We start from the raw sequence: 26942 nt of genomic DNA on the forward strand, positions 1-26942 counted from the left end.
AAAGACATCCCAGCTGAAAAACCCAGCCACTAAAACAAGGCACAAATCCCAAGCCCAGAGATTTGTTTTCCCTGGTGGCAGGTGAATGTAAGAGCACATGGGTTGACCATGAATGATTTTAAGACATATTGTAACTACCCTATTGAAAAACAAGACAAAACACACACTCATTATTAATGGTTATAACCAATTTGGAGACCCGAAAGGCAACCAAGCACCTTTGGGGTCGTTAGAGTGGTCTTCGTAATTAAGTAGGTGCTCTCTGTGACCCATTTGACCAGCAAATCTCATAGCTCTATCACTTGGCTTCTCATCTCCCAAGTACCTATCTCTGGCCACCCTCATTTGGCTTGTGCACAGCAGTTTCCATTTGTGGCAGTCAAGCTTATTAAACAGCTCTGCTTTGTGTTTTTTTTCCCCTAGTCCTTGAAAACAGATCGGTAAGCATTCTGCTCAGGGGTGATTTGTAAATTGCTTTACAGAAGGCTCCTGTTTGTGCTCAATCTGACTGGGGTCAGAATTTGCCTTGTGTTTTCTTCTGATGTCATTTGTCAAGTCACAAACTTGTTCAAAGAACCAGGTCACAGTGCTTTGTGGCAATACTTCTTGGCATGAATCAATTAAGAACCTTGACTCGTGAAAGTGCCCTGTACCATTGCTGTGTTTTTTCCACTACCTAAAAAGGGCAGATTTCCTTGTCTTCAGCCAAGATAAAATTACTGCTGTTGTTGCTTTTTGTTTTTTCTTTTTTTTGTTTTGTTTTATTTTTAGCTGGTTCCCTCTCCCTTGTATATACCACAAATCATATTTTGACTGCGTTATCAGAGAGATGAGATAAAGAGAAAAATAACCTATGTTTGTTTTAAGATTTTTTTTTAATTTTCAATTTACAGACATGGCTGCTCTCTTGAAAACAAATCTTAATGAGAAATAAATGTCCAAAAAAAATTTACACATCTAAAGAATTTCCAAGGGAGTATTAATTTATAACCAAAATGGAGGCTCGGAAACAAATACCAAATGTGTAGGTGCCTGATGTTATCTAGATGGTGATACGTTGAATATGTATTATTTCATCAGCATATTTGGGCAGTGAAAGCATCTATGCCTAAAGTTGGGGCCTGGATCTCAGCAACTTGTCAGGAAACTGGTCAGGGGATGGGAGAGTTGGTGGGGAACCTCTATCCAGATTTAAGAACTTTAAAAGGAATTTAACTATGGCCAGAGTGGGCAGCAAGGCACCCAAGGAAACAAAGACCAAGCCTGTACAGTATACAGAGGACTGCCCTGTATTTTGCTACCCTGTGGGATGTAAATCCCAAATTCCTCATGTAACCTGAGGCTTTGCAACCACACAACGGGGAAGAATGCTCATGGGGAGGATAAGAATCCCCTTGTGAGATATAATTTCCAAACCCAAAGTGCAAAGACAGTGTCACCATAAAAGACAATCAGCAATACAACAAAGAGAAGAATTTCGAACCCTCAAAAGTAGCAATAATAGAACAATCTGGAAGGGACTTTTGTCTGAGTAGTATAGAAAAACCCAAGGGTAACCTCTCCTACCCCATCATTCATTTCCTACTTCCCATCTAACTCCCTGACAGAAGGGATTCATGGCTGAAAAGCAACTTAGGGGGAAAGGGACAAACTGGAAACTATGTTGGTTGTTTGTTCTCGTTAGCTGTTTTAAAAGGCAAAACCTAATGACCTAGCAGAAAAGAGTAATTAGAATATTAATCAATTTTTCTTCTATTTAGTAATAAATTTATCTCTAAAAGCTTAATATAATTTGAGTAATGCTGTGTTCCTGATATTAGGTATTTTATGAAATGTATCGACTCAAGGTTTCACCCTGGTGTGAAAGGCAGAAACTTGGTGTTTCAATTTTTAATGAAGTAATACATTTCCTGTATCTATTCATCTTCTAGGTGGTAGCATAAACCTTTAAATTTTAAATAACATATGCTCTAGAATTTGAGTTGGACATCTTTTTATTTTTGTGCAGTGTATTTATTTTTAAATTTTACATTTTCAATATTAAAACTATCCAAGTCCCATCTTCCCCACCATTCCATTTTCTTACTTTCCTACATCCCTTCCATTTCCAGCATGGCAGAGTCTGCATGGTAGCTGAGGATACAGGACAGTGAGGTGGGTTGAAGAGCCATAGGGAGGCGTGGGTCTAAGAGCCTAGAATCACAGGACATGGGATAGTTGAGTGTGGGTGTGGAGGTGATGGGCAGAGAGGACAGTTGACAAGGTTGCAGATTGGTTAGACTAAGCAAAAAATAAGTTGATTAAGCAATAAGTAAATATTGTGGGGGTGTTTTAAATTTTAAATCCACTGTATATTATATACTATATAATATATATAGCATATATCATATATGTATACATATATTATACATACATATGTGTATGTATAATATAATATGTATATACTATACTATATACTGTATATTATGTGTGTAATATACATACAGCTTTATATTAGTTTCAGGTATACAATAGAGTGATCAGCAATCCTATACATTACTCAGTGCTCATCAGGATAAGTGTACTCTAAATCCCCATCACCTGTTTCATCCATCTCCCCATGCACCACCCCTGAAACAAACTCCATCAGCTTGTTCTTTATAATTAAGAGTGTTTCTTGCTTTGTCTCTTTCTCTCTTTTTCTTTCCCTTTTGTCCATCCATTTTTCTTTTTCTTTTTTTAAGATTTATATATTTATTTATTTGAGGGTGAGTGTGAGGCAGGGAAGAAGCAGAGAAATAATCCCAAACAGACACCCCGCTGAGCAAGGTATCAATTCAGGGCTCAATCTCATGACCAAGATCATGACCTGAGCTGAAACCAAGAGTCGGATGCTCGACCGACTGAGCCACCCAGGCACCCCCATTTGTTTTGTTTCTTAAATCCCACATATGAGTGAAACCATAGAGTACTGGTCTTTCTATGACTTTTTACCCTTAACATTAAGTGAAATATCTCTCTAGCTGCATCCATGTTGTTGCATAGCAAGATTTCATTCCTTTTTATGGCTAAATAATATTCGTGTGTGTGTGTGTGTGTGTGTGTGTGTACGTGCGCGTGCGCGCCACATTTTCTTTATCTATTCATTTATCAGTGGAGATTTGGGCTTCTTCCTTAATTTGGCAATAAACATAGGGTTGCATGTATCTCTTTGAATTAGTGGGTTTTTTGTTGTTGTTGTTGTTGGTTTAAGTAAATACCCAGTAGTGGTATTGCTAAATTATAGCGTAGTTCTATTTTTAACTTTCTGAGGCAACTTCATACTGTTTTCCACAGTGGCTGCACCAGTTTGCATTCTCACCAACAGTGCACTAGGGTTCCTTTTTTTCCCACATCCTCACCAATACATTTTGTTTCTCATTTTGATTTTAGCTATTCTGACAGGTGTGAGGTGATAGCTCATTGTAGTTTTGATTTGCATTTTCCTGATGATGAGTGATGTTGAGCATCTTTTTATGTGTCTGTTGACCATCTGGATGTCTTCTTTAGAAAAATGTCTGTTCATGTCTTCTGCTCATTTCTTATCTGGCTTATTTGTTTCTTGGATGTTGAGTATGATAAATTCTTTATGTATTTTGAATACTAACCCTTCATCATATATGTCATTTGCAAACATCTTCTCCCATTCAGTAGGTTTTTAGTTTTATTGTTTCCCTCAATGTGCCGAAGTTTTTTTGTTTTGTTTTGGTTTGGTTTTTTTTGATGTAGTCCCCATGGCTTAGTTTTGCTTTTATTTCTCTTGTCTCAAGAGACGTATCTAGATAAATGTTGTTAAAGCAGATGTGAAAGAAATGACTGCCACTGCTCTCTTCTAGGATGTTTATGGTTTCAGGTCTCCCATTTACATCTTTTTTTTTTTTTAAGATTTTATTTATTTATTTAATAGAGAGAGAGATCACAAGTAGAGAGGCAGACAGAGAGAGGAAGGAAAGCATGCTTCCCGCTGAGCAGAGAGCCTGAGGTGGGGCTTGATCCCGGGACCCTGGGATCATGACCTGAGCCAAAAGTAGAGGTTTAACCCACTGAGCCACCCAGGCACCCCCCCCATTTACATCTTTAATTCACTTTGAGATTATTTTTTATATGGTATAAGAAGCTGGTCCGGTTTTGTTCCTTTGCATGTAGCTGTTTAGTTTTCCCAATACCATTTGTTAGAGACTTTTTTCCCATTCCTTTTGATTCCTTTGTATTCTTGACTCTTGTCAAAATTAATGACCATATAATCAAGGGTTTGTTTCTGAGCTTTCTATCCTGTTCTGTTGATCGATGCTTCTATTTTTGTGCCAATATCATATTGTTATGATTATTACAGCTTTGTAGTATAACTTGAAATCTGGAACTGTGATACCTCCAGCTTTGCTTTTCTTTTTCAAGATTTTTGAAAAAAAAATCTTGAAAAAAAAAAAAAGAGCCAAAACAAAATTGTGGGGGCTCTTCACGGTCTTTGGTGGTTCCATATAAATTAAGGTTGTGGTGTTGTAGTTCCATGAAAAATACTGTTGGATTTTGAAAAGGATTACATTGAATCTGTAGATTATTTGGGTAATGTGGGCATTTTAGCAATATTTGTTCTTCCCATCCATGAACATGGAATATCCTTCCATTTGTTTGTGTCATCTTCATTTGTTTGTGTCGTTAGTGTTTTGTAGTTGTCAGAGTATAGGTTTTCACTTCCTTGGTTAGGTATATTCCTAGGTATTTTATTATTTTTGGTTCAATTGTAAATGAGTTTGCTTTTTAAGTATTTCTTTCTACTGCTTTATTATTAATGTATAGAAATTCAATGGACTTCTGTACATTGATTTTGTATCCTGTGATTTTACTGAGTTCATTTCTCAGTTCTAGTAGTTTTTTGGTGGTCTTTTTTTTTTTTTTTTAAGATTTTATTTATTTATTTGACAGACATAGATCACAAGTAGGCAGAGAGTCAGACAGAGAGAGAAGGTGAAGCAGGCTCCCCCTCAGCAGAGAGCCTATGTGGTGCTCAATCCCAGGACCCTGAGATCATGACCTGAGCCGAAGGCAGAGGCTTAACCCACTGAGCCACAGAGGCACCCCCTTTTTTGGTGGAGTCTTTAGGGTTTTGCATATATAGTTTTCTGTCATCTGCAAATACTTAAAAGTTTTACTTTTTCCTTACCAAGTTAGATGTATTTTATTCCTTTGAATTGTATAATTGCTGTGGCCAGGATTCCCAGTACTATGCTGAATAAAAGTGGTGAGAGTAGACATTTTGTCTGATTCCTAATATTAGGGAGAAAGCACTCAATTTTTCACCATTGAGTATGAGATAGCTGTGGGTTTTTCATGTAGAACCTTTATTATGTTGAGGTATTCCCTCTCAACCTACTTTGTTGAGGGTTTTTATCATGAATGTAGTGCTTTATCAAATATTTTTTCTGCAATTATTAAAATGGTCATATGGTTTTTATCCTCCTTTCTCTTATTGATGTGATGTATCACATTGATTGATTTGTGAATATTAAACCACCCTTGCATCCCTTGAATAAATCCCATTTGATCATGGTGAATGACTTTTTTAAATATATTGTTGGATTTAATTTCCTAATTTTTTAAAAAGATTTTATTTATTTGACAGAGACAGAGATCACAAATAGGCAGAGAGGCAGGCAGAGAGAAAGGAGGAAGCAGACTCCCTGCTGGGCAGAGAGCCTCATGTGGGACTCCATCCCAGGACCCTGGGATCATGTCCTGAGCCAAAGGCAGAGGCTTTAACCCACTGAGCCACCCAGGTACCTCTAATTTCCCAATATTTTATTGAAGATTTTCACATCTATGTTCATCAGAGATATTGGCCTGTAGTTCTTTTTTTTTTTTTTTTTTTTTTGTAGTATCTTAATCTGCTTTTGGTACCAGGGTAATGAAGGCCTTATAGAACAGATTTTAAAGTTTTTCTTCCTCTTCTATCTTTTAGAAGAGTTTGAGAAGAATAAGTATTAACTTTTCTTTAAATGTTTGTTATAATGCACCTGTGAAGCCATCTGGTTGTGGACTTTTGTTTGTTGGAAGTTTTTTTTAATACTGGTTCAATTTCATTGCTGATAACTAGTCTGTTCAAATTTTCTATTTCTTTCTGCTTCAGTTTCAGTAAGTTATATGTTTCTAGGAATTTATCTAGGTTGTCCAATTTACTGGCATGTAATTTTTCCATAATATTCTTTTATTATCCTTTTCATTTCTATAGTGTTGGTCATTATTTCCATTCTTTCATTTCAGATTCTGTTTGTATGAGTCTCCCTCCACCCCTTTTTTATGAGTCTGGCTAAAGATTTATCAAAGAATTTATCATTTCAAAGAACCAGCTGCTGGTTATTTTGTGGGGTTTTTTGTTGTTGTTTCTATTCCATTTATGTCTCCTCTAAGCTTCCCTATTTCCTTCCTTCTACTAATTTGGGGTTTTATTTGTTTTTCTACTTCTAGCTCCTTCAGGTGTTTCCTTCAGGTGTAGCTTAGGTTGTTTGAGATTTTTCTTGCTTCTTGAGGTAGGCCTCTGTTGCTATAAACTACCCTCTTAAAACAGCTTTTACTGCATCCCAAAGATTTTGGACCATTGGGGTTTCATTTTCATTTGTCTCCATGTAATTTTTTATTTATTCTTTGATTTCTCGGTGACCCAGTCATTGTTTAGTAGCATGTAGCAAGTACAAATACCTGGAAGGTATTTGTGCTCTTTCTAGATTTTTTCTTGTGGTTGACTTTTAGTTTCATAGCATTATGGTTAGAAAAGATACATGAGGGATGTCTGGGTGGCTCAGTCAGTTAAGCTGGTACCTTCAGTTCAGGCCATGATCCCAGGGTCCTGGAATCGAGTCCTGCATTGGGCTCCTTGCTCAGCAGGGAGCCTGCTTCTCTCTCCGCCTCTGCCTGTCACTCTGCTTGCTTGTGTGCTCGCTCTCTCTCTCTCTCTCTGACAAATAAATAAATAAATAAATAAATAAAATCTTTTAAAGAAAATAATTTTAAAAAAAGAAAAGATGCATGAAATAACTCTGATCTTTTAAATTTTGTTAACACTTGTTCTGTGGCCTAATATGTGCTCTATTCTGGAGAATGTTCCATGTACAATTGAAAAGAATGTGTATTCTGCTGTTATAGGATTCTCTGACTGTATCTGCTAAATACAGTCATGTTTTTAGCATGTAGCATAGGTACAATGTGTCATTCAAAGCCACTCTCTCCTTATTGATTTTCTGTTTAGATAATCTATCCATTGATGTAGGTGGGATGTTAAAGTCCCCTAATATTATTTTATTACTATCAATTATTCCCATTTTGTTTGTTATTACTGCTTTAAGTATTTGGGTTCTCCCATGGTGGGTGCATGATAGTTGCAATTTTAAATCTTCTTTTTTTAAGATTTTATTTATTTACTTGTCAGAGAAAAAGACAAAACACAAGCTGGGGGAGTAGCAGGTAGAGAGATAAGCAGGATCCCCTCTGAGCAATGAGCCTGATGCAGGACTTGATCCCAGAACCCTGGGATCATGACCTGAGCTAAACAAAGGCAGAAGCTTAACCATGTTTTTGTTGGAGTATCCCCTTAATGATTGATTATGTAATGTCCTTCTTTTTCTCTTGTTACAGTCTTTGTTGATATGAGTATTGCTACTCTTGCAGGTAGTTCTTATTTACAGGTTAGTTCTCTTTTTAATTTTTTGAAGAACTTCTATACAATTTTTTATAGTGACTCTCCCAGTTTGCATTCCCATCAGCAAAGTACTAGGCTTCCTTTTTCTCCAAATCCTTGATGATACTTGTTGGTTTTTGTGTTTTGATTTTAGCATTCTGACAAGTGTGGGGTGATATCCCGTTGTAGTTTTGATTTCTTTTCCCTGATGATGAGTAATGTTAAACATCTTGTCATGTGTCTATTGGCTATCTAGATGTCTTCTTTGAAGAAGTGATTGTTCATATCTTCCACCCATTTTTATTTTATTTTTTTTAAGATTTTTTTTTTTATTTACTTTTCAGAGAGAGAGAGAGGGAGAGAGAGCGAACAGGCAGACAGAATGGCAGGCAGAGGCAGAGGGAGAAGCAGACTCCCTGCTGAGCAAGGAGCCTGATGTGGGACTCGATCCCAGGACGCTGGGATCATGACCCGAGCCGAAGGCAGCTGCTTAACCAACTGAGCCACCCAGGCGTCCCTTCCACCCATTTTTAATTGGATTATTTGGATTATTTGTTTTTTGGGTGTTGAGTTGAAATGAGTAATGTTTTGAGGACAAGATCTAGAAATAATTATAGAGGTATATGTGTGTGTATTATACCTGTGTGTGTGTGTGTGTGTGTGTGTGTGTGTGTGTGCGATCATCTCTTTGGCTAAGGGGGCCTAGAATCAATAAGCACATGGTGTCAACATCTTGATTTCTCAAAACAATCTTCCACTAAAAAGAACCAGTCCTCCCTGCAGAAACTGCTGATTCTAGGACTACAGCAAAGTATAAGATGAGCCTGGAACATCTAATTGGGCCAGATAGTAAGGAACCACTCAACAAAGGAGCGAAATGTCACAAGGACACAGAAGCCAGCTTAAAAGGATTGACACTGGCCAAAATGGGACTATTTAAGCATCAAAATAAATAACAATAATAATGTATTACAACCCATTAGATAAAGTAGGAGGCCAAGAGTGAATGAATGAATGAAGGAATGAAAGAGGAAAGTTCTTCTTTAAAGGAAAATGTCATTCAGTCATGTAGAAGCAATGAGAAACATACTTGGCATTCAGCAATCATCAAAAGGGAGATTGTTTCAGGCAGGAATATTTAATAGATCCTAAGTCTGGGAAGTAGAGGTTTGATGAGTGTCAGAACATTGGTATAATTTCAGAATACCTCCCCCCCAAATTCTACTCAGTTACAAGAAGCAATTGTTAACTATGAGGTAAAGAAACTATGCAGGCACCAACATAGCCAGGTGAGCAGGGTTAAAATGGTCAGTGTGAAGATGAGTTCACTTCACATCACATCACATCACATCGCATCACATACCTCCTGATACAGTGCACTTAGAAGATACACCACAACATTTTAGTGTTGTTCCTGCTGAGAATGCACAATCTAAATCAGGTCATGCAACATCAGATAAATCCAGGTTGAGAGTCATCCTAGAGAACGTAATGCCTATTCTCTTTAAAACTGTCAAGGATTTGAAAGATAGGGGAAGACTAAAGAAATGATCTAACTTGATGGATCCTGAAGAAGAATGACAGATAAATTCAGCTTGCTTTTCTGGATAAAATCCTGGACTAAAATAATATAAAGAAACATGACTGAGAAAGTTAGGAAATTTTGAATGGGATCTGAATTGCAAAGTGATGATGTACCAGGGTTGATTTCTTTATTTGAAGGATGATGTGCTGATTATTAGGAAAGTGTCCTTGTTTGCTGGACACATGCTGGAATGCTTAAGGGCGATGAGGCCTCATGTCTGTAGTTACTCTCAAAAGGCTCACAAAAAGACTAATGATAATGAGTAAATATTATATATTATAGAGAATATAATGTTTATTATATATGTTCATTACATGCAAGAAAGAAAGAAGCAAATGCAGTAAAATATTAACAATGGAGGGATCTGTGTAAAGGTGAAAAGAATTCTTTGTACATTCCTGGCAACTTTTCTGTAAGTTTGAAATTATTCAAAAATAAATTATTCAAGGGGAGGAGTCAAGATGGCGGAGAAGTAGCAGGCTGAGACTGCTTCAGCTAGCCGGAGATCAGCTAGATAGCTTATCTAAAGATTGCAAACACCTGAAAATCCATCGGCAGATCGAAGAGAAGAAGAACAGCAATTCTAAAAACAGAAAAACAACCACTTTCTGAAAGGTAGGACCAGCGGAGAAGTGAATCCAAAGCGATGGGAAGATAGACCCCAGGGGGAGGGGCCGGCTCCTGGCAAGCAGCGGAGCAACGGAGCACAAAATCAGGACTTTTAAAAGTCTGTTCCACTGGGAGACATCGCTCCAGAGTCTAAACCGGGGCGAAGCCCATGCGGGGTCAGCGTGGCCTCAGGTCCCACAGGGTCACAGAAGGATCGGGGGTGTCTGAGTGTCGCAGAGCTTGCGGGTATTGGAACGGGAAAGCTGGCTACAGAGACAGAGCCAACAAACAGTAAGCTTGCAGCTCGGGGTTACATTGAACAGGTCGCAGGCTCGGTGAGCTCGGAGCGCGGCCGGAGGTCAGGCAGACCGGGAGTAACTGGACGCTGTTTTCTGAGGGCGCACTGAGGAGTGGGGCCGTGGGCTCTCGGCTCCGCCGGGCTGGGCACCAGGAGGCCGCCATTTGTATTCTCTTCCTCCGGAACTCTACGGAAAGCGCTCAGGGAACAAAAGCTCCTGAAAGCAAACCCGAGCGGATTACTCACCCCCGGCCCCAGGTAAGGGCGGTGCAATTCCGCCTGGGGCAAAGACACTTGAGAATCACTACAACAGGCCCCTCCCCAGAATATCAACAAGAAATCCAGCAGAGACCAAGTTCACCTACCAAGGAGTGCGGTTTCAATACCAAGGAGAGCAGCAGAATTGCAGAGGAGGAGAAAGCAAAGGATGGAACTCATGGCTTTCTCCCTGTGATTTTTCAGTCTTGCAGTTAATTTAATTTTTTTCTTTTTCATTTTTTTTTCTCTTCTTCTGCTGAAATTTTTTTTAACTTTTACCTTTTTCTTTTTTAACATTTTTTAACTAGTTTATCTAATATATATATTTTTCTTTTTTATATTTTTCTTATTAGTTTTCCTTTTTTTAAATTCTTTTCTTTTCTTTTTCTTTTTTTTTCTTTCTTCCTTTTTGAACCTCTTTTTATCCCTTTTCTCCCCCCTCACGATTTGGGATCTCTTCTAATTTGGTTAAAGCATATTTTCCTGGGGTTGTTGCCACCCTTTTAGTATTTTACTTGCTCCTTCATATACTCTTATCTGGACAAAATGACAAGGCAGAAAAATTCACCACAAAAAAAAAGAACAAGAGGCAGTACCAAAGGCTAGGGACCTGATCAATACAGACATTGGTAATATGTCAGATCTAGAGTTCAGAATGACAATTCTCAAGGTTCTAGCCGGGCTCGAAAAAGGCATGGAAGATATTAGAGAAACTCTCCCTCGAGATATAAAAGCCCTTTCTGGAGAAATAAAAGAACTAAAATCTAACCAGGTTGAAATAAAAAAAGCTAGTAATGAGGTGCAATCAAAAATGGAGGCTCTCACTGCTAGGATAAATGAGGCAGAAGAAAGAATTAGCGATATAGAAGACCAAATGACAGAGAATAAAGAAGCTGAGCAAAAGAGGGACAAACAGCTACTGGACCACGAGGGGAGAATTCGAGAGATAAGTGACACCATAAGACGAAACAACATTAGAATTATTGGGATTCCAGAAGAAGAAGAAAGAGAGAGGGGAGCAGAAGGTTTACTGGAGAGAATTAAGGGGGGGAATTTCCCCAATATGGCAAAGGGAACGAGCATCAAAATTCAGGAGGTTCAGAGACCGCCCCTCAAAAACAATAAGAATAGGCCCACACCCCGTCACCTAATAGTAAAATTTACAAGTCTCAGTGACAAAGAGAAAATCCTGAAAGCAGCCTGGGAAAAGAAGTCTGTAACATACAATGGTAAAAATATTAGATTGGCAGCTGACTTATCCACAGAGACCTGGCAGGCCAGAATGAGCTGGCATGATATTTTCAGAGCACTAAACGAGAAAAACATGCAGCCAAGAATACTATATCCAGCTAGGCTATCATTGAAAATAGAAGGAGAGATCAAAAGCTTCCAGGACAAACAAAAACTGAAAGAATTTGCAAACACCAAACCAGCTCTACAGGAAATATTGAAAGGGGTCCTCTGAGCAAAGAGAGAGCCTACAAGTGGAAGATCAGAAAGGAACAGAGACCATATACAGTAATAGTCACCTTACAGGCAATACAATGGCATTAAATTCATATCTCTCAATAGTTACCCTGAATGTTAATGGGCTAAATGCCCCTGTGAAAAGATACAGGGTATCAGAATGGATAAAAAAACAAAACCCATCTATATGTTGCCTCCAAGAAACCCATTTTAAGCCTGAAGACACCTCCAGATTTAAAGTGAGGGGGTGGAAAAGAATTTACCATGCTAATGGACATCAGAAGAAAGCAGGAGTGGCAATCCTTAGATCAATTAGATTTTAAGCCAAAGACTATAATAAGAGATGAGGAAGGACACTATATCATACTCAAAGGGTCTGTCCAACAAGAAGATTTAACAATTTTAAATATCTATGCCCCCAACGTGGGAGCAGCCAACTATATAAACCAATTAATAACAAAATCAAAGAAACACATCAACAATAATACAATAATAGTAGGGGACTTTAACACTCCCCTCACTGACATGGACAGATCATCCAAGCAAAAGATCAACAAGGAAATAAAGGCCTTAAACGACACACTGGATCAGATGGACATCACAGATATATTCCGAACATTTCATCCCAAAGCAACAGAATACACATTCTTCTCTAGTGCACATGGAACATTCTCCAGAATAGATCACATCCTCGGTCCTAAATCAGGACTCAACTGGTATCAAAAGATTGGGATCATTCCCTGCATATTTTCAGACCACAATGCTCTAAAGCTAGAACTCAACCACAAAAGGAAGTTTGGAAAGAACCCGAATACATGGAGACTAAACAGCATACTTCTAAAGATGAATGGGTCAATTGGGAAATTAAAGAAGAATTGAAAAAAAATCATGGAAACAAATGATAATGAAAATACAACGGTTCAAAATCTATGGGACACAACAAAGGCAGTCCTGAGAGGAAAATATATAGCGGTACAAGCCTTTCTCAAGAAACAAGAAAGGTCTCAGGTATACAACCTAACCCTACACCTAAAGGAGGTGGAGAAAGAACAAGAAAGAAACCCTAAGCCCAGCAGGAGAAGAGAAATCATAAAGATCAGAGCAGAAATCAATGAAATAGAAACCAGAAAAGCAATAGAACAAATCAACGAAACTAGGAGCTGGTTCTTTGAAAGAATTAATAAAATTGATAAACCCCTGGCCAGACTTATCAAAAAGAAAAAAGAAAGGACCCAAATAAATAAAATCATGAATGAAAGAGGAGAGATCACAACTGACACCAAAGAAATACAAACTATTATAAGAACATACTATGAGCAACTCTACGCCAACAAATTTGACAATCTGGAAGAAATGGATGCATTCCTAGAAACATATAAACTACCACAACTGAACCAGGAAGAAATAGAAAGCCTGAACAGACCCATAACCAGTAAGGAGATTGAAACAGTCATTAAAAATCTCCAAACAAACAAAAGCCCAGGGCCAGACGGCTTCCCGGGGGAATTAAAGAAGAACTAATTCCTATTCTCCTGAAACTAATCCAAAAAATAGAAAAGGAAGGAAAACTTCCAAACTCATTTGTGAGGCCAGCATCACCTTGATCCCCAAACCAGACAAGGATCCCATCAAAAAAGAGAGCTATAGACCAATATCCTTGATGAACACAGATGCGAAAATACTCACCAAAATACAAGCCAATAGGATTCAACAGTACATTAAAAGGATTATTCACCACGACCAAGTGGGATTTATTCCAGGGCTGCAAGGTTGGTTCAACATCCGCAAATCAGTCAGTGTGATACACACATCAATAAAAGAAAGAACAAGAACCATATGATACTCTCAATAGATGCTGAAAAAGCATTTGACAAAGTACAGCGTCCCTTCCTGATCAAAACTCTTCAAAGTGTAGGGATAGAGGGCACATACCTCAATATCTTCAAAGCCATCTATGAAAAACCCACCGCAAATATCATTCTCAATGGAGAAAAACTGAAAGCTTTTCCGCTAAGGTCAGGAACACAGCAGGGATGTCCATTATCACCACTGCTATTCAACATAGTACTAGAGGTCCTAGCCTCAGCAATCAGACAACAAAAGGAAATTGAAGGCATCCAAATCGGCAAAGAAGAAGTCAAATGATCACTCTTCGCAGATGATATGATACTATATGTGGAAAACCCAAAAGACTCCACTCCAAAATTGCCAGAACTTATACAGGAATTCAGTAAAGTGTCAGGATATAAAATCAATGCACAGAAATCAGTTGCATTTCTCTACACCAACAGCAAGACAGAAGAAAGAGAAATTAAGGAGTCCATCCCATTTACAATTGCACCCAAAACCATAAGATACCTAGGAATAAACCTAACCAAAGAGGCAAAGAATCTATACTCAGAAAAATATAAAGTACTCATGAAAGAAATTGAAGAAGACACAAAGAAATGTAAAAAAGTTCCGTGCTCCTGGATTGGAAGAATAAAAATTGTGAAAATGTCTATGCTACCTAAAGCAATCTACACATTTAATGCAATTCCTATCAAAGTACCATCCATCTTTTTCAAAGAAATGGAACAAATAATTCTAAAATTTATATGGAACCAGAAAAGACCTCGAATAGCCAAAGGGATATTGAAAAAGAAAGCCAAATTTGGTGGCATCACAATTCCGGACTTCAAGCTATATTACAAAGCTGTCATCATCAAGACAGCATGGTACTGGCACAAAAACAGACACATAGATCAATGGAACAGAATAGAGAGCCCAGAAATAGACCCTCAACTCTATGGTCAACTAATCTTCGACAAAGCAGGAAAGAATGTCCAATGGAAAAAAGACAGCCTCTTCAATAAATGGTGTTGGTAAAATTGGACAGCCACATGCAGAAAAATGAAATTGGACCATTTCCTTACATCACACACGATAATAGACTCAAAATGGATGAAGGACCTCAATGTGTGAAAGGAATCCATCAAAATCCTTGAGGAGAACACAGGCAGCAACCTCTTCGACCTCAGCTGCAGCAACATCTTCCTAGGAACAACGCAAAAGCCAAGGGAAGCAAGGGAAAAATGAACTATTGGGATTTCATCAAGATCAAAAGCTTTTGCACAGCAAAGGAAACAGTTAACAAAATCAAAAGACAACTGACAGAATGGGACAAGATATTTGCAAACGACATATCAGATAAAGGACCAGTGTCCAGAATCTATAAAGAACATAGCAAACTCAACACCCAAAGAACAAATAATCCAATCAAGAAATGGGCAGAGGACATGAACAGACATTTCTGCAAAGAAGACATCCAGATGGCCAACAGACACATGAAAAAGTGCTCCATATCACTCGGCATCAGGGAAATACAAATCAAAACCACAATGAGATATCACCTCACACCAGTCAGAATGGCTAAAATCAACAAGTCAGGGAATGACAGATGCTGGCAAGGATGCGGAGAAAGGGGAACCCTCCTCCACTGTTGGTGGGAATGCAAGCTGGTGTAGCCACTCTGGAAAACAGCATGGAGGTTCCTCAAAATGTTGAAAATAGAACTGCCCTATGACCCAGCAATTGCACTATTGGGTATTTACCCTTAAGATACAAACGTAGTGATCCAAAGGGGCACGTGCACCCGAATGTTTATAGTAGCAATGTCCACAATAGCCAAACTATGGAAAGAACCTAGATGTACAACAACAGATGAATGGATCAAGAAGATGTGGTATATATACACAATGGAATATTATGCAGCCATCAAAAGAAATGAAATCTTGCCATTTGCAACAACGTGGATGGAACTAGAGCATATCATGCTTAGCGAAATAAGTCAAGCGGAGAAAGACAACTATCATATGATCTCCCTGATATGAGGAAGTGGTGATGCAACATGGGGGCTTAAGTGGGTAGAAGAAGAATCAATGAAACAAGATGGGATTAGGAGGGAGACAAACCATAAGTGACTCTTAATGTCACAAAACAAACTGAGGGTTGCTGGGGGGAGGGGGTTTGGGAGAAGGGGGTGGGATTATGGACATTGGGGAGGGTATGTGCTTTGGTGAGTGCTGTGAAGTGTGTCAACCTGGTGATTCACAGACTTGTACTCCTGGGGATAAAAATATATGTTTATAAAAAGTAAAAAATTAAAAAATAAATAAATAAATAAATAAATAAATAAAATTATATTTAAAATAAATTTCTCTTTTAAAGCAAGAAATAAATAAATCCTAAATGTGGCCTTAGAGGAAAGAGTCAGTAATGAACACAGAGGAAAAAGCAGAGTTTCCACAGTGAGTGAATCCTTAGGTGGCTCCTTTTTTTATGGTCTATTGGGTAAATAGTAAGAAATATAATACCTTCCCAATCTACAACACTTTAAGGTTCAGGGCCTTGTTTCTATCATTAACCATTACCACCATTCACAGATTGTCAACCTATCCTTAACCACCTTTTATGAGTAGGTACAGAACTAGACATCAAGAGTTATAAAAGTGTAAGATGTGGTCACTCTCTCCCGGAGAAACTGGGTATATGTAAGTGATAGTCCATGACAGTGCTCAAGATTAACATTTAAGAAAGAGAACAAGCTTCACAAAGGAGAAGATCCCAGTGAATAGGGTGGTCAGGGAAGCATTAGTCTTCAGAGAGCTATAGGCTTTATCCAGCCTGGCTGGCCTTGGGTAGAACCTGACACACCTTCTCCGATGGTACCTACCTCTGCTTGAATAATTTTAGAAGTGGTGATTTACGTTCTCCTGAGATGCCCATTTCCCTGTTGAAAAGGTCAAATTATTGGAAAGTTCTTGCTTATACAGAGTCAAAATATACCTCTTTGCTCCTTATACTTTGGATGACACAAAGTGAGTTTATTTCATCTTCTGCCTATAAACCCTTCACATATTTGAAGACCACTCTCATGTCTCCTTTCATTTCTCTTTCTCGTATCAAACATTTTCAGTTATTTTAGCTGTTACAGATCTATTATGTGCTTCACTAAACTAGGTGCACTAATCTGTCGGTGAAACCAGAAGATGTTCCTAGCCAAGCTGTGGCCTCATTAATATAAAATACAATGGGATTTTTACCTCTCTAAGACATTTGTGTCTCTTTGTGCAACTTAAGATTACATTAGCTTTTGGGGACAACTTCACAAGCCCTGTTGCCACTGAGATGTTCAAGTCTTTTCCATGTGAGCTGCCAATCCAGTCTTCTTGCCTATACCTTTGTAGCTCATTTTTTAAAATGTAGTCTTTTGCCTTTATCTCTATTACATTTCAGACTAAATGAAAGAATTAGTCCATCTTGAAATCACTGTGAATTTTGAATTTCATCTCAAATTTATGGTATTCCTTTTATGTGTGTTTTATGCAGATTTGATAGATATAGTTCAACCCACACAGGTTTTACTTTTATTCAATAAATGGGACCAATGCAGAGATCCCTAAGATGCTACCTCCAGATTTATTGTGAAAGCTAACCCACCATCTTTGTTGCAGCATTTAACTACTATTAATCATAGTTCCCTGGCTATTCCTCCTTGTGTCATCTCAGGTGAGCTGTCAGCTCTTTGACTAGATCCTGTTTTTGAAGAATCCCATTTTTCAAGTTCCATAAAAATTAATATAAAAAAGAAGACACAACCTGACTCAAAGACATCATCAAAACTGTTACAGTAAGGAAATACACTAATAAAAGGAGATTTATACCTTCTGTAAATAAAGAAGAATGAAACACACATTAAATACTTTCCTGAGGCGCCTGGGTGGCTCAGTGGGTTATGCCTCTGCCTTTGGCTCAGGTCCTGGGGTCAAGCCCTGCATCGGGCTCTCTGCTCAGCAGGGAGCCTGCTTCCTCTTCTCTCTCTGTCTGCCTCTGCCTATTTGTGATCTCTGTCTGTAAAATAAATAAGTAAAATCTTAAAAAAAAAAAAGTACTTTCGTGATAGTCACTGAGTAAATATCCTGGCACCATGAGTGAAATATTTACCAACTGAAAGGAAGTGTTGGTATTGTATAGGGAAAGGAAAACAAAATAGAATTCTTGTCCTGTGAACCCACAGGTACTTGTTTTTACAGATAATAAAGCCCCTAGATCAGAAAGCTTTTCCACCAACAGGGAAATTCAGAAGATGATATGACTTGGATAATAAGTATTATAATTTATGCATCAAATTGTTGACCTAATCATTAACAGAGTTGTTAATAATTGTCTCTCTCTCATCATTTTCATACTCTTGAGAACAAAGCACTTAGTGTACTTTCTGTCCTCTATCATAGAAAGCAATGTAGAACATGAGGTGTTTGTTGTTGTTGTTGTTTTTTAATTTTATTCTAGGAGGTTTAAACACTTGGTAAATATGTACATTTTAAGCATCAGTCCTCTGGAGTTCTGAATTTATCATTCTCTGCAGATGAACCAGCCACAAGCAGAAAAGTTGAGGGGTGTCTTTGGTCGTATGTATTGTTGGTATTTAATTACATCCAAATCCAGACATCAATTCACATCTCGAGTCCTAATTGCCTTTGAGAGTTCTATGCACAGAACAATAGCTGAAGTGACTCTTCAGAACAGAAGTCGTAAATACAGGTTCTTCCTGATCTTGATGAATTAAAACCCAAGGAGGGGAGACAGTTTTGCTTTGAAGAAGCCATCTGTTTATTTGTGTACAGCGTTTATATTCAAATTTAAGGAAATTAATCAAGTAAAAAACATCAGAATTCACAACACAGAAAACAAGAGTACTGAACAGGCATGCAATTTGAGAAAACCAAGTAGATAATGAGGTTTCAACCTCTTAAGTTTAATCTTCTCTAGTCCCAAGGAGACCTCTCTGCTCTGTGTATACTGCATGACTTGCTTTGTATTGATTTTTGCTCCTTCAAGGCTCAGAACATGAATCGGTGACAAGTGCTAAGTTAATGAATTAACAGCTGTCAGCACAGACTGGACCAGCATAATCCTTGAATTAGGGAACTTCTCTGGTTCTTGGTTAACAGACAACTGAGTTCACTGATAATAAAATCTGTCCCCACTCCCTACCTGTGCATAAAGGAATGAACATTTCTTCAGGAAACAAATGTCAGTTAAAAATGTGAGCCAGAATTGCAAATGACTCTAGGCTTTGGAATATGTGCCAACTCCTTGCTGCTCACCCAGAAGTTATCAGGAGATAGGAAGCCAAGACATTTTTTAAGGACTTGAGCCTGGACATTTGATACCACTCTCAGAAGTCTGATGTGTAAGCTTAGAGCCAGTGCCAGCATTTTATGCATTAAGTCATTACTACTTTTTAGCTTTTTAAGGCAGTAACTTCATTACTCCTGCAGTGAAACACTCTGAAACTGTCTTCACCCCATGGCCTTCTCTGAATTTCTTCTGCATTCACATATCTTAAGTTGACTGTACAAGAGGACAAATTGTTACATTATGCCCTTAGATTTGTTCTCTGGATGATTTATGAATGGGTATCATGTTTTCAGCTAAATGAAAGGACGTAGCTCAGTGCGTGTTTAAAAGGAATAGAGAGCTCCTTTTAAACACTCTTCAGTGTCAGTTTCCCTCATCCATTAGGTAGGGATGATAATAATACCTCTTTGTTAAGAATAAATGAAATAATCTATGTAAAGTTTTAACACAGTGTCTGGAATGTAAGAGGCTCAGCTAGTTATATGAATGCTTTTATTCCCTCATTCTCTTTTATATCTCTTTTGGTACCAAGACGCTGACATCCATACAACACACACTACACACTTGGTGAATAAATCAACAAATGAATGTTCTTTAAGATAAGAATCTAAATTGTGAAATCAGTAGTCAGCCAATTAAAGGAGAATTAGGCAACATCTTACCAATTAAAAACCATACACATGTATGATTTTGGCCTGGAATTATTTGTTCCAGTCTTCATTCTATAGATGAAGAAAATTTAAATTTAAAAGTGAGACTTATTCTAAGGTGTTTTGTTCTCAATTCCTTCCCTCATTTAAAAAAATCTCAATCTGTATTAATACCTGCAAATCAGTTAATCACTAGAGCAGATTTTGATTATGCGATTTGTAAAAGCCTCGGGTTTTAAAATAAAGGATTTTCCCTCCCATTGTCTCTTAGCTAGAAATACCTGTTTTTACCTTTTCTTTTCATGGACATCACTCATACAACACAATGACCAAAAGAACGGCAATCCATTTATGATCTTTTCCTAGTTTTGGAAAACAGCTAAAGTGTATTTCACTCCAAGCTAATAGTCTGTTTATGGACACAGACTTTCCTTTTCTAAAGACTTGAGATGTGTGCTTTCCATAGCTGCATAAAAGGGCAGAAAAACTCTTTTAAACACTCTCTTTAAAAAGGAGGTTTTTTGGGGTGCCTGGGTGGCTCAGTAGGTTAAAGCCTCTGCCTTCAGCTCAGGTCATGATCCCTGGGTCATGGGATTGATCCCTGGGTCCTGGGATTGAGCCCCACATCAGACTCTCTGCTCAGCGGAGAGTTTGCTTCCTCCTCTCTCTCCCTTCCTGCCTCTCTGCCTACTTGTGATCTCTGTCTGTCAAATAAACAAATAAAATCTTTAAAAAGGGGATTTTTTAATGCATTTTTGGAAAGTAAGACCCATCAAACATGTCCTATGAGACATCATTTCAAAATCTCCAGCTGAGATTTTAATCGAGGACATAGACTTAATAAATATTTATATACCCCACAGCGTGAAATGCAATCCTGTGAATATGGAAAGGTATTAATCAATGTTCTTTCATTGTTTTGTTTGCTTTTGATTTGTCTTCTTTGTTATGGTTTGTTTAGTTGGTTTAGCTTGATTTGGTTTAGGGCAGAGAAATTTCTGAAATATGGCTGGATTCAAAATTTCATTCTTTAGGTGTTTATATGACCTTTATCTTTAACTCAAATTTATTTTCACTCTTGTATTCTGACAACATTTATGAAATCATATTGCAGTGAAAAATAAAAGATCAGCATGTGAATGGTAGGTTATTAGGGTTCTTAAACTATCTCAGCTAAACAAGCCCATTTCATTTTCAATTAAAATCATAATGTAAAGGGTGAATTTAAAAGCAAATTAATACTTATTTTAAAGATGTAATATACATACACAAATATATATAATTTTGTCAATGAGTTCATCGCAGTGCTTTTATATTTATAAAAAAATTGCTAAAATGCCTTGGTTTCAAAATGGTTGAGATAATAAACAATATTATATTATGCAGATTATAAAAATAAGTGGGATAGAGGGAGGAGTCAAGATGGCAGAGAAGTAACAGGCTGAGACTACTTCAGCTAGCAGGAGATCAGCTAGATAGCTTATCTAAAGATTGTAAACACCTGCAAATCCATCGGCAGATAGAAGAGAAGAACAGCAATTCTAAGAACAGAAAAACAGAAAAACAACCACTTTCTGAAAGGTAGGACTAGTGGAGAAGTGAATCCAAAGCGACGGGAAGATAGATCCCGGGGGGAAGGGGCGGCTCCCGGCAAGCGGGGGAGCAACGGAGCACAAAATCAGGACTTTTAAAAGTCTGTTCCCCTGAGGGACATCGCTCCAGAGGCTAAACCGGGGCGATGCCCACGCGGGGTCAGCATGGCCTCAGGTCCCGCAGGGTCAAAGAAGGATCGGGGGTGTCTGAGTGTCGCAGAGTTTGCAGGTATTAGAACGGGAAAGCCAGCTACAGAGACAGAGCCGACAGTAAGCTTGCAGCTCGGGGTTACCTTGAACCAACCGCAGGCTCGGTGAGCTCAGAGCACAGCGCCCCTGAGCTCCCGTCAGGCAGACGGGAGTTACTGGGCGCTGTTCTCTGAGGAGTGGGGCCCCCGGGTCTTGTATTCCCGTCCTCCGGAACTCTACCGAAAGTGCTCAGGGAACAAAAGCTCCTGAAAGCAAAACCGAGCAGATTACTCAGCCCCGCCCCTGGTAAGGGCGGTGCAATTCCGCCTGGGGCAAAGACACTTGAGAATCACTACAACAGGCCCCTCCCCCAGAAGACCAACAAGAAATCCAGCCGAGACCAAGTTCACCTACCAAGGAGTGCAGTTTCAATACCAAGGAGAGCAGCAGAATTCCAGAGGAGGAGAAAGCAAAGGACGGAACTCATGGCTTTCTCCCTGTGATTTTTCAGTCTTGCAGTTAATTTAATTTTTTTCTTTTTCATTTTTTTTTCTCTTCTTCTGCTAAAATTTTTTTTAACTTTTACCCTTTTCTTTTTCAACGTTTTTCAACTAGTTTATCTAATATATATATTTTTTCTTTTTTATACTTTTCTTTATTCGTTTTCTTTTTTTAATTATTTTCTCTTCTCTTTTTTTTTTTCTTTCTTTCTTTTTGAACCTCTTTTTATCCCCTTTGACCCCTCTCCCAATTTGGGATCTCTTCTGATTTGGTTAAAGCATATTCTCCTGGGGTTGTTGCCACCCTTTTAGTATTTTACTTGCTCCTTCATATACTCTTATCTGGACAAAATGACAAGGCAGAAAAATTCACCACAAAAAAAAAGAACAAGAGGCAGTACCGAAGGCTAGGGACCTGATCAATACAGACATTGGTAATATGTCAGATCTAGAGTTCAGAATGACAATTCTCAAGGTTCTAGCCGGGCTCGAAAAAGGCATGGAAGATATTAGAGAAACTCTCTCTCGAGAGATATAAAAGCCCTTTCTGGAGAAATAAAAGAACTAAAATCTAACCAGGTTGAAATAAAAAAAGCTAGTAATGAGGTGCAATAAAAAATGGAGGCTCTCACTGCTAGGATAAATGAGGCAGAAGAAAGAATTAGCGATATAGAAAACCAAATGACAGAGAATAAAGAAGCTGAGCAAAAGAGGGACAAACAGCTACTGGACCACGAGGGGAGAATTCGAGAGATAAGTGACACCATAAGACGAAACAACATTAGAATTATTGGGATTCCAGAAGAAGAAGAAAGAGAGAGGGGAGCAGAAGGTTTACTGGAGAGAATTATTGGGGAGAATTTCCCCAATATGGCAAAGGGAACGAGCATCAAAATTTAGGAGGTTCAGAGAATGCCCGTCAAAATCAATAAGAATAGGCCCACACCCCGTCACCTAATAGTAAAATTTACAAGTCTTAGTGACAAAGAGAAAATCCTGAAAGCAGCCTGGGAAAAGAAGTTTGTAACATACAATGGTAAAAATATTAGATTGGCAGCTGACTTATCCACAGAGACGTGGCAGGCCAGAAAGAGCTGGCATGATATTTTCAGAGCACTAAACAAGAAAAACATGCAGCCAAGAATACTATATCAAGCTAGGCTATCACTGAAAATAGAAGGAGAGATTCAAAGCTTCTAGGACAAACAATTTTAAATATCTATGCCCCCAACGTGGGAGCAGCCAACTATATAAACCAATTAATAACAAAATCAAAGAAACACATCGACAATAATACAATAATAGTAGGGGACTTTAACACTCCCCTCACTGACATGGACAGATCATCCAAGCAAAAGATCAACAAGGAAATAAAGGCCTTAAACGACACACTGGACCAGATGGACATCACAGATATATTCCGAACATTTCATCCCAAAGCAACAGAATACACATTCTTCCCTAGTGCACATGGAACATTCTCCAGAATAGATCACATCCTCGGTCCTAAATCAGGACTCAACGGGTATCAAAAGATTGGGATCATTCCCTGAATATTTTCAGACCACAATGCTTTGAAGCTAGAACTCAGCTACAAAAGGAAGTTTGGAAAGAACCCAAAAACATGGAGACTAAACAGCATCCTTCTAAAGAATGAATGGGTCAATTGGGAAATTAAAGAAGAATTGAAAAAAATCATGGAAACAAATGATAATGAAAATACAACGGTTCAAAATCTGTGGGGCACAACAAAGGCAGGCCTGAGAGGAAAATATATAGCGGTACAAGCCTTTCTCAAGAAACAAGAAAGGTCTCAGGTATACAACCTAACCCTACACCTAAAGGAGCTGGAGAAAGAATAAGAAATCCTAAGCCCAGCAGGAGAAGAGAAATCATAAAGATCAGAGCAGAAATCAATGAAATAGAAACCAAAAAAACAATAGAACAAATCAACGAAACTAGGAGCTGGTTCTTTGAAAGAATTAATAAAATTGATAAACCCCTGGCCAGACTTATCAAAAAGAAAAAAGAAAGGACCCAAATAAATAAAATCATGAATGAAAGAGGAGAGATCACAACTGACACCAAAGAAATACAAACTATTATAAGAACATACTATGAGCAACTCTACGCCAACAAATTTGACAATCTGGAAGAAATGGATGCATTCCTAGAAACATATAAACTACCACAACTGAACCAGGAAGAAATAGAAAGCCTGAACAGACCCATAACCAGTAAGGAGATTGAAACAGTCATTAAAAATCTCCAAACAAACAAAAGCCCAGGGCCAGACGGCTTCCCGGGGGAATTCTACCAAATGTTTAAAGAAGAACTAATTCCTATTCTCCTGAAACTGTTCCAAGAAATAAAAATGGAAGGAAACCTACCAAATTCATTTTATGAGGCCAGCATCACCTTGATCCCCAAACCAGACAAGGATCCCATCAAAAAAGAGAGCTATAGACCAATATCCTTGATGAACACAGATGCGAAAATACTCACCAAAATACAAGCCAATAGGATTCAACAGTACATTAAAAGGAATATTCACCACGACCAAGTGGGATTTATTCCAGGGCTGCAAGGTTGGTTCAACATCTGCAATTCAGTCAATTTTGATGCAACACATCAATAAAAGAAAGAACAAGAACCATATGATACTCTCAATAGATGCTGAAAAAGCATTTGACAAATTACAGCATCCCTTCCTGATCAAAACTCTTCAAAGTGTAGGGATAGAGGGCACACACCTCAATATCATCAAAGCCATCTATGAAAAACCCACCGCAAATATCATTCTCAATGGAGAAAAACTGAAAGCTTTTCCGCTAAGGTCAGGGAATGTCCATTATCACCACTGCTATTCAACATAGTACTAGAAGCCCTAGCCTCAGCAATCAGACAACAAAAGGAAATAAAAGGTATCCAAATCAGCAAAGAAGAAGTCAAATGATCACTCTTCGCAGATGATATGATACTATATGTGGAAAACCCAAAAGACTCCACTCCAAAACTTCTAGAACTTGTATAGGAATTCAGTAAAGTGTTAGGATATAAAATCAATGCACAGAAATCAGTTGCATTTCTCTACACCAACAGCAAGACAGAAGAAAGAGAAATTAAGGAGTCCATCCCATTTACAATTGCACCCAAAACCATAAGATACCTAGGAATAAACCTAACCAAAGAGGCACAGAATCTATACTCTGAAAAATATAAAGTACTCATGAAAGAAATTGAAGAAGACACAAAGAAATGTAAAAAAGTTCCGTGCTCCTGGATTGGAAGAATAAAAATTGTGAAAATGTCTATGCTACCTAAAGCAATCTACACATTTAATGCAATTCCTATCAAAGTACCATCCATCTTTTTCAAAGAAATGGAACAAATAATTCTAAAATTTATATGGAACCAGAAAAGACCTTGATCAGCCAAAGGGATATTGAAAAAGAAAGCCAACATTGGTGGCATCACAATTCCGGACTTCAAGCTATATTACAAAGCTGTCATCATCAAGACAGCATGGTACTGGCACAAAAACAGACACATAGATCAATGGAACAGAATAGAGAGCCCAGAAATAGACCCTCAACTCTATGGTCAACTAATCTTCGACAAAGCAGGAAAGAATATCCAATGGAAAAAAGACAGCCTCTTCAATAAATGGTGTTGGTAAAATTGGACAGCCACATGCAGAAAAATGAAATTGGACCATTTGCTTACACCACACACGATAATAGACTCAAAATGGATGAGGGACCTCAATGTGCGAAAGGAATCCATCAAAATCCATGAGGAGAACACAGGCAGCAACCTCTTCGACCTCAGCCGCAGCAACATCTTCCTAGGAACAACGCCAAAGCCAAGGGAAGCAAGGGCAAAAATGAACTATTGGGATTTCATCAAGATCAAAAGCTTTTGCACAGCAAAGGAAACAGTTCACAAAATCAAAAGACAACTGACAGAATGGGACAAGATATTTGCAAACGACATATCAGATAAAGGACTAGTGTCCAGAATCTATAAAGAACTTAGCAAACTCAACACCCAAAGAACAAATAATCCAATCAAGAAATGGGCAGAGGACATGAACAGACATTTCTGCAAAGAAGACATCCAGATGGCCAACAGACACATGAAAAAGTGCTCCATATCACTCGGCATCAGGGAAATACAAATCAAAACCACAATGCGATATCACCTCATACCAGTCAGAATGGCTAAAATCAACAAGTCAGGAAATGACAGATGCTGGCGAGGATGCGGAGAAAGGGGAACCCTCCTCCACTGTTGGTGGGAATGCAAGCTGGTGTAGCCACTCTGGAAAACAGCATGGAGGTTCCTCAAAATGTTGAAAATAGAACTGCCCTATGACCCAGCAATTGCACTATTGGGTATTTACCCTTAAGATACAAACGTAGTGATCCAAAGGGGCACGTGCACCCGAATGTTTATAGCAGCAATGTCCACGATAGCCAAACTATGGAAAGAACCTAGATGTCCATCAACAGATGAATGGATCAAGAAGATGTGGTATATATACACAATGGAATATTATGCAGCCATCAAAAGAAATGAAATCTTGCCATTTGCAACAACGTGGATGGAACTAGAGCGTATCATGCTTAGCGAAATAAGTCAAGCGGAGAAAGACAACTATCATATGATCTCCCTGATATGAGGAAGTGGTGATGCAGCATGGGGGCTTAAGTGGGTAGGAGAAGAATCAATGAAACAAGATGGGATTGGGAGGGAGACAAACCATAAGTGACTCTTAATGTCACAAAACAAACTGAGGGTTGCTGGGGGGAGGGGGGTTGTGAGAAGGGGAGTGGGGTTATGGACATCGGGGAGGGTATGTGCTTTGGTGAGTGCTGTGAAGTGTGTAAACCTGGCGATTCACAGACCTGTACCCCTGG

At 38.5% G+C, this 26942-nt stretch overlaps 1 protein-coding gene across 5 annotated transcripts in view; it reads left to right on the forward strand.

The window, feature by feature from the left end:
- Positions 1-26942, forward strand: part of CNTN4 (contactin 4) — a 936335-nt gene that overhangs the window by 882758 nt on the left and 26635 nt on the right. The window lies entirely within an intron of this gene.

This window comes from Mustela putorius, unplaced genomic scaffold (genome assembly GCF_011764305.1).
Source record: "Mustela putorius furo isolate JIRA1106 unplaced genomic scaffold, ASM1176430v1.1 tig00003850_pilon_pilon_pilon, whole genome shotgun sequence".
NCBI classification, from domain to species: domain Eukaryota; kingdom Metazoa; phylum Chordata; class Mammalia; order Carnivora; family Mustelidae; genus Mustela; species Mustela putorius.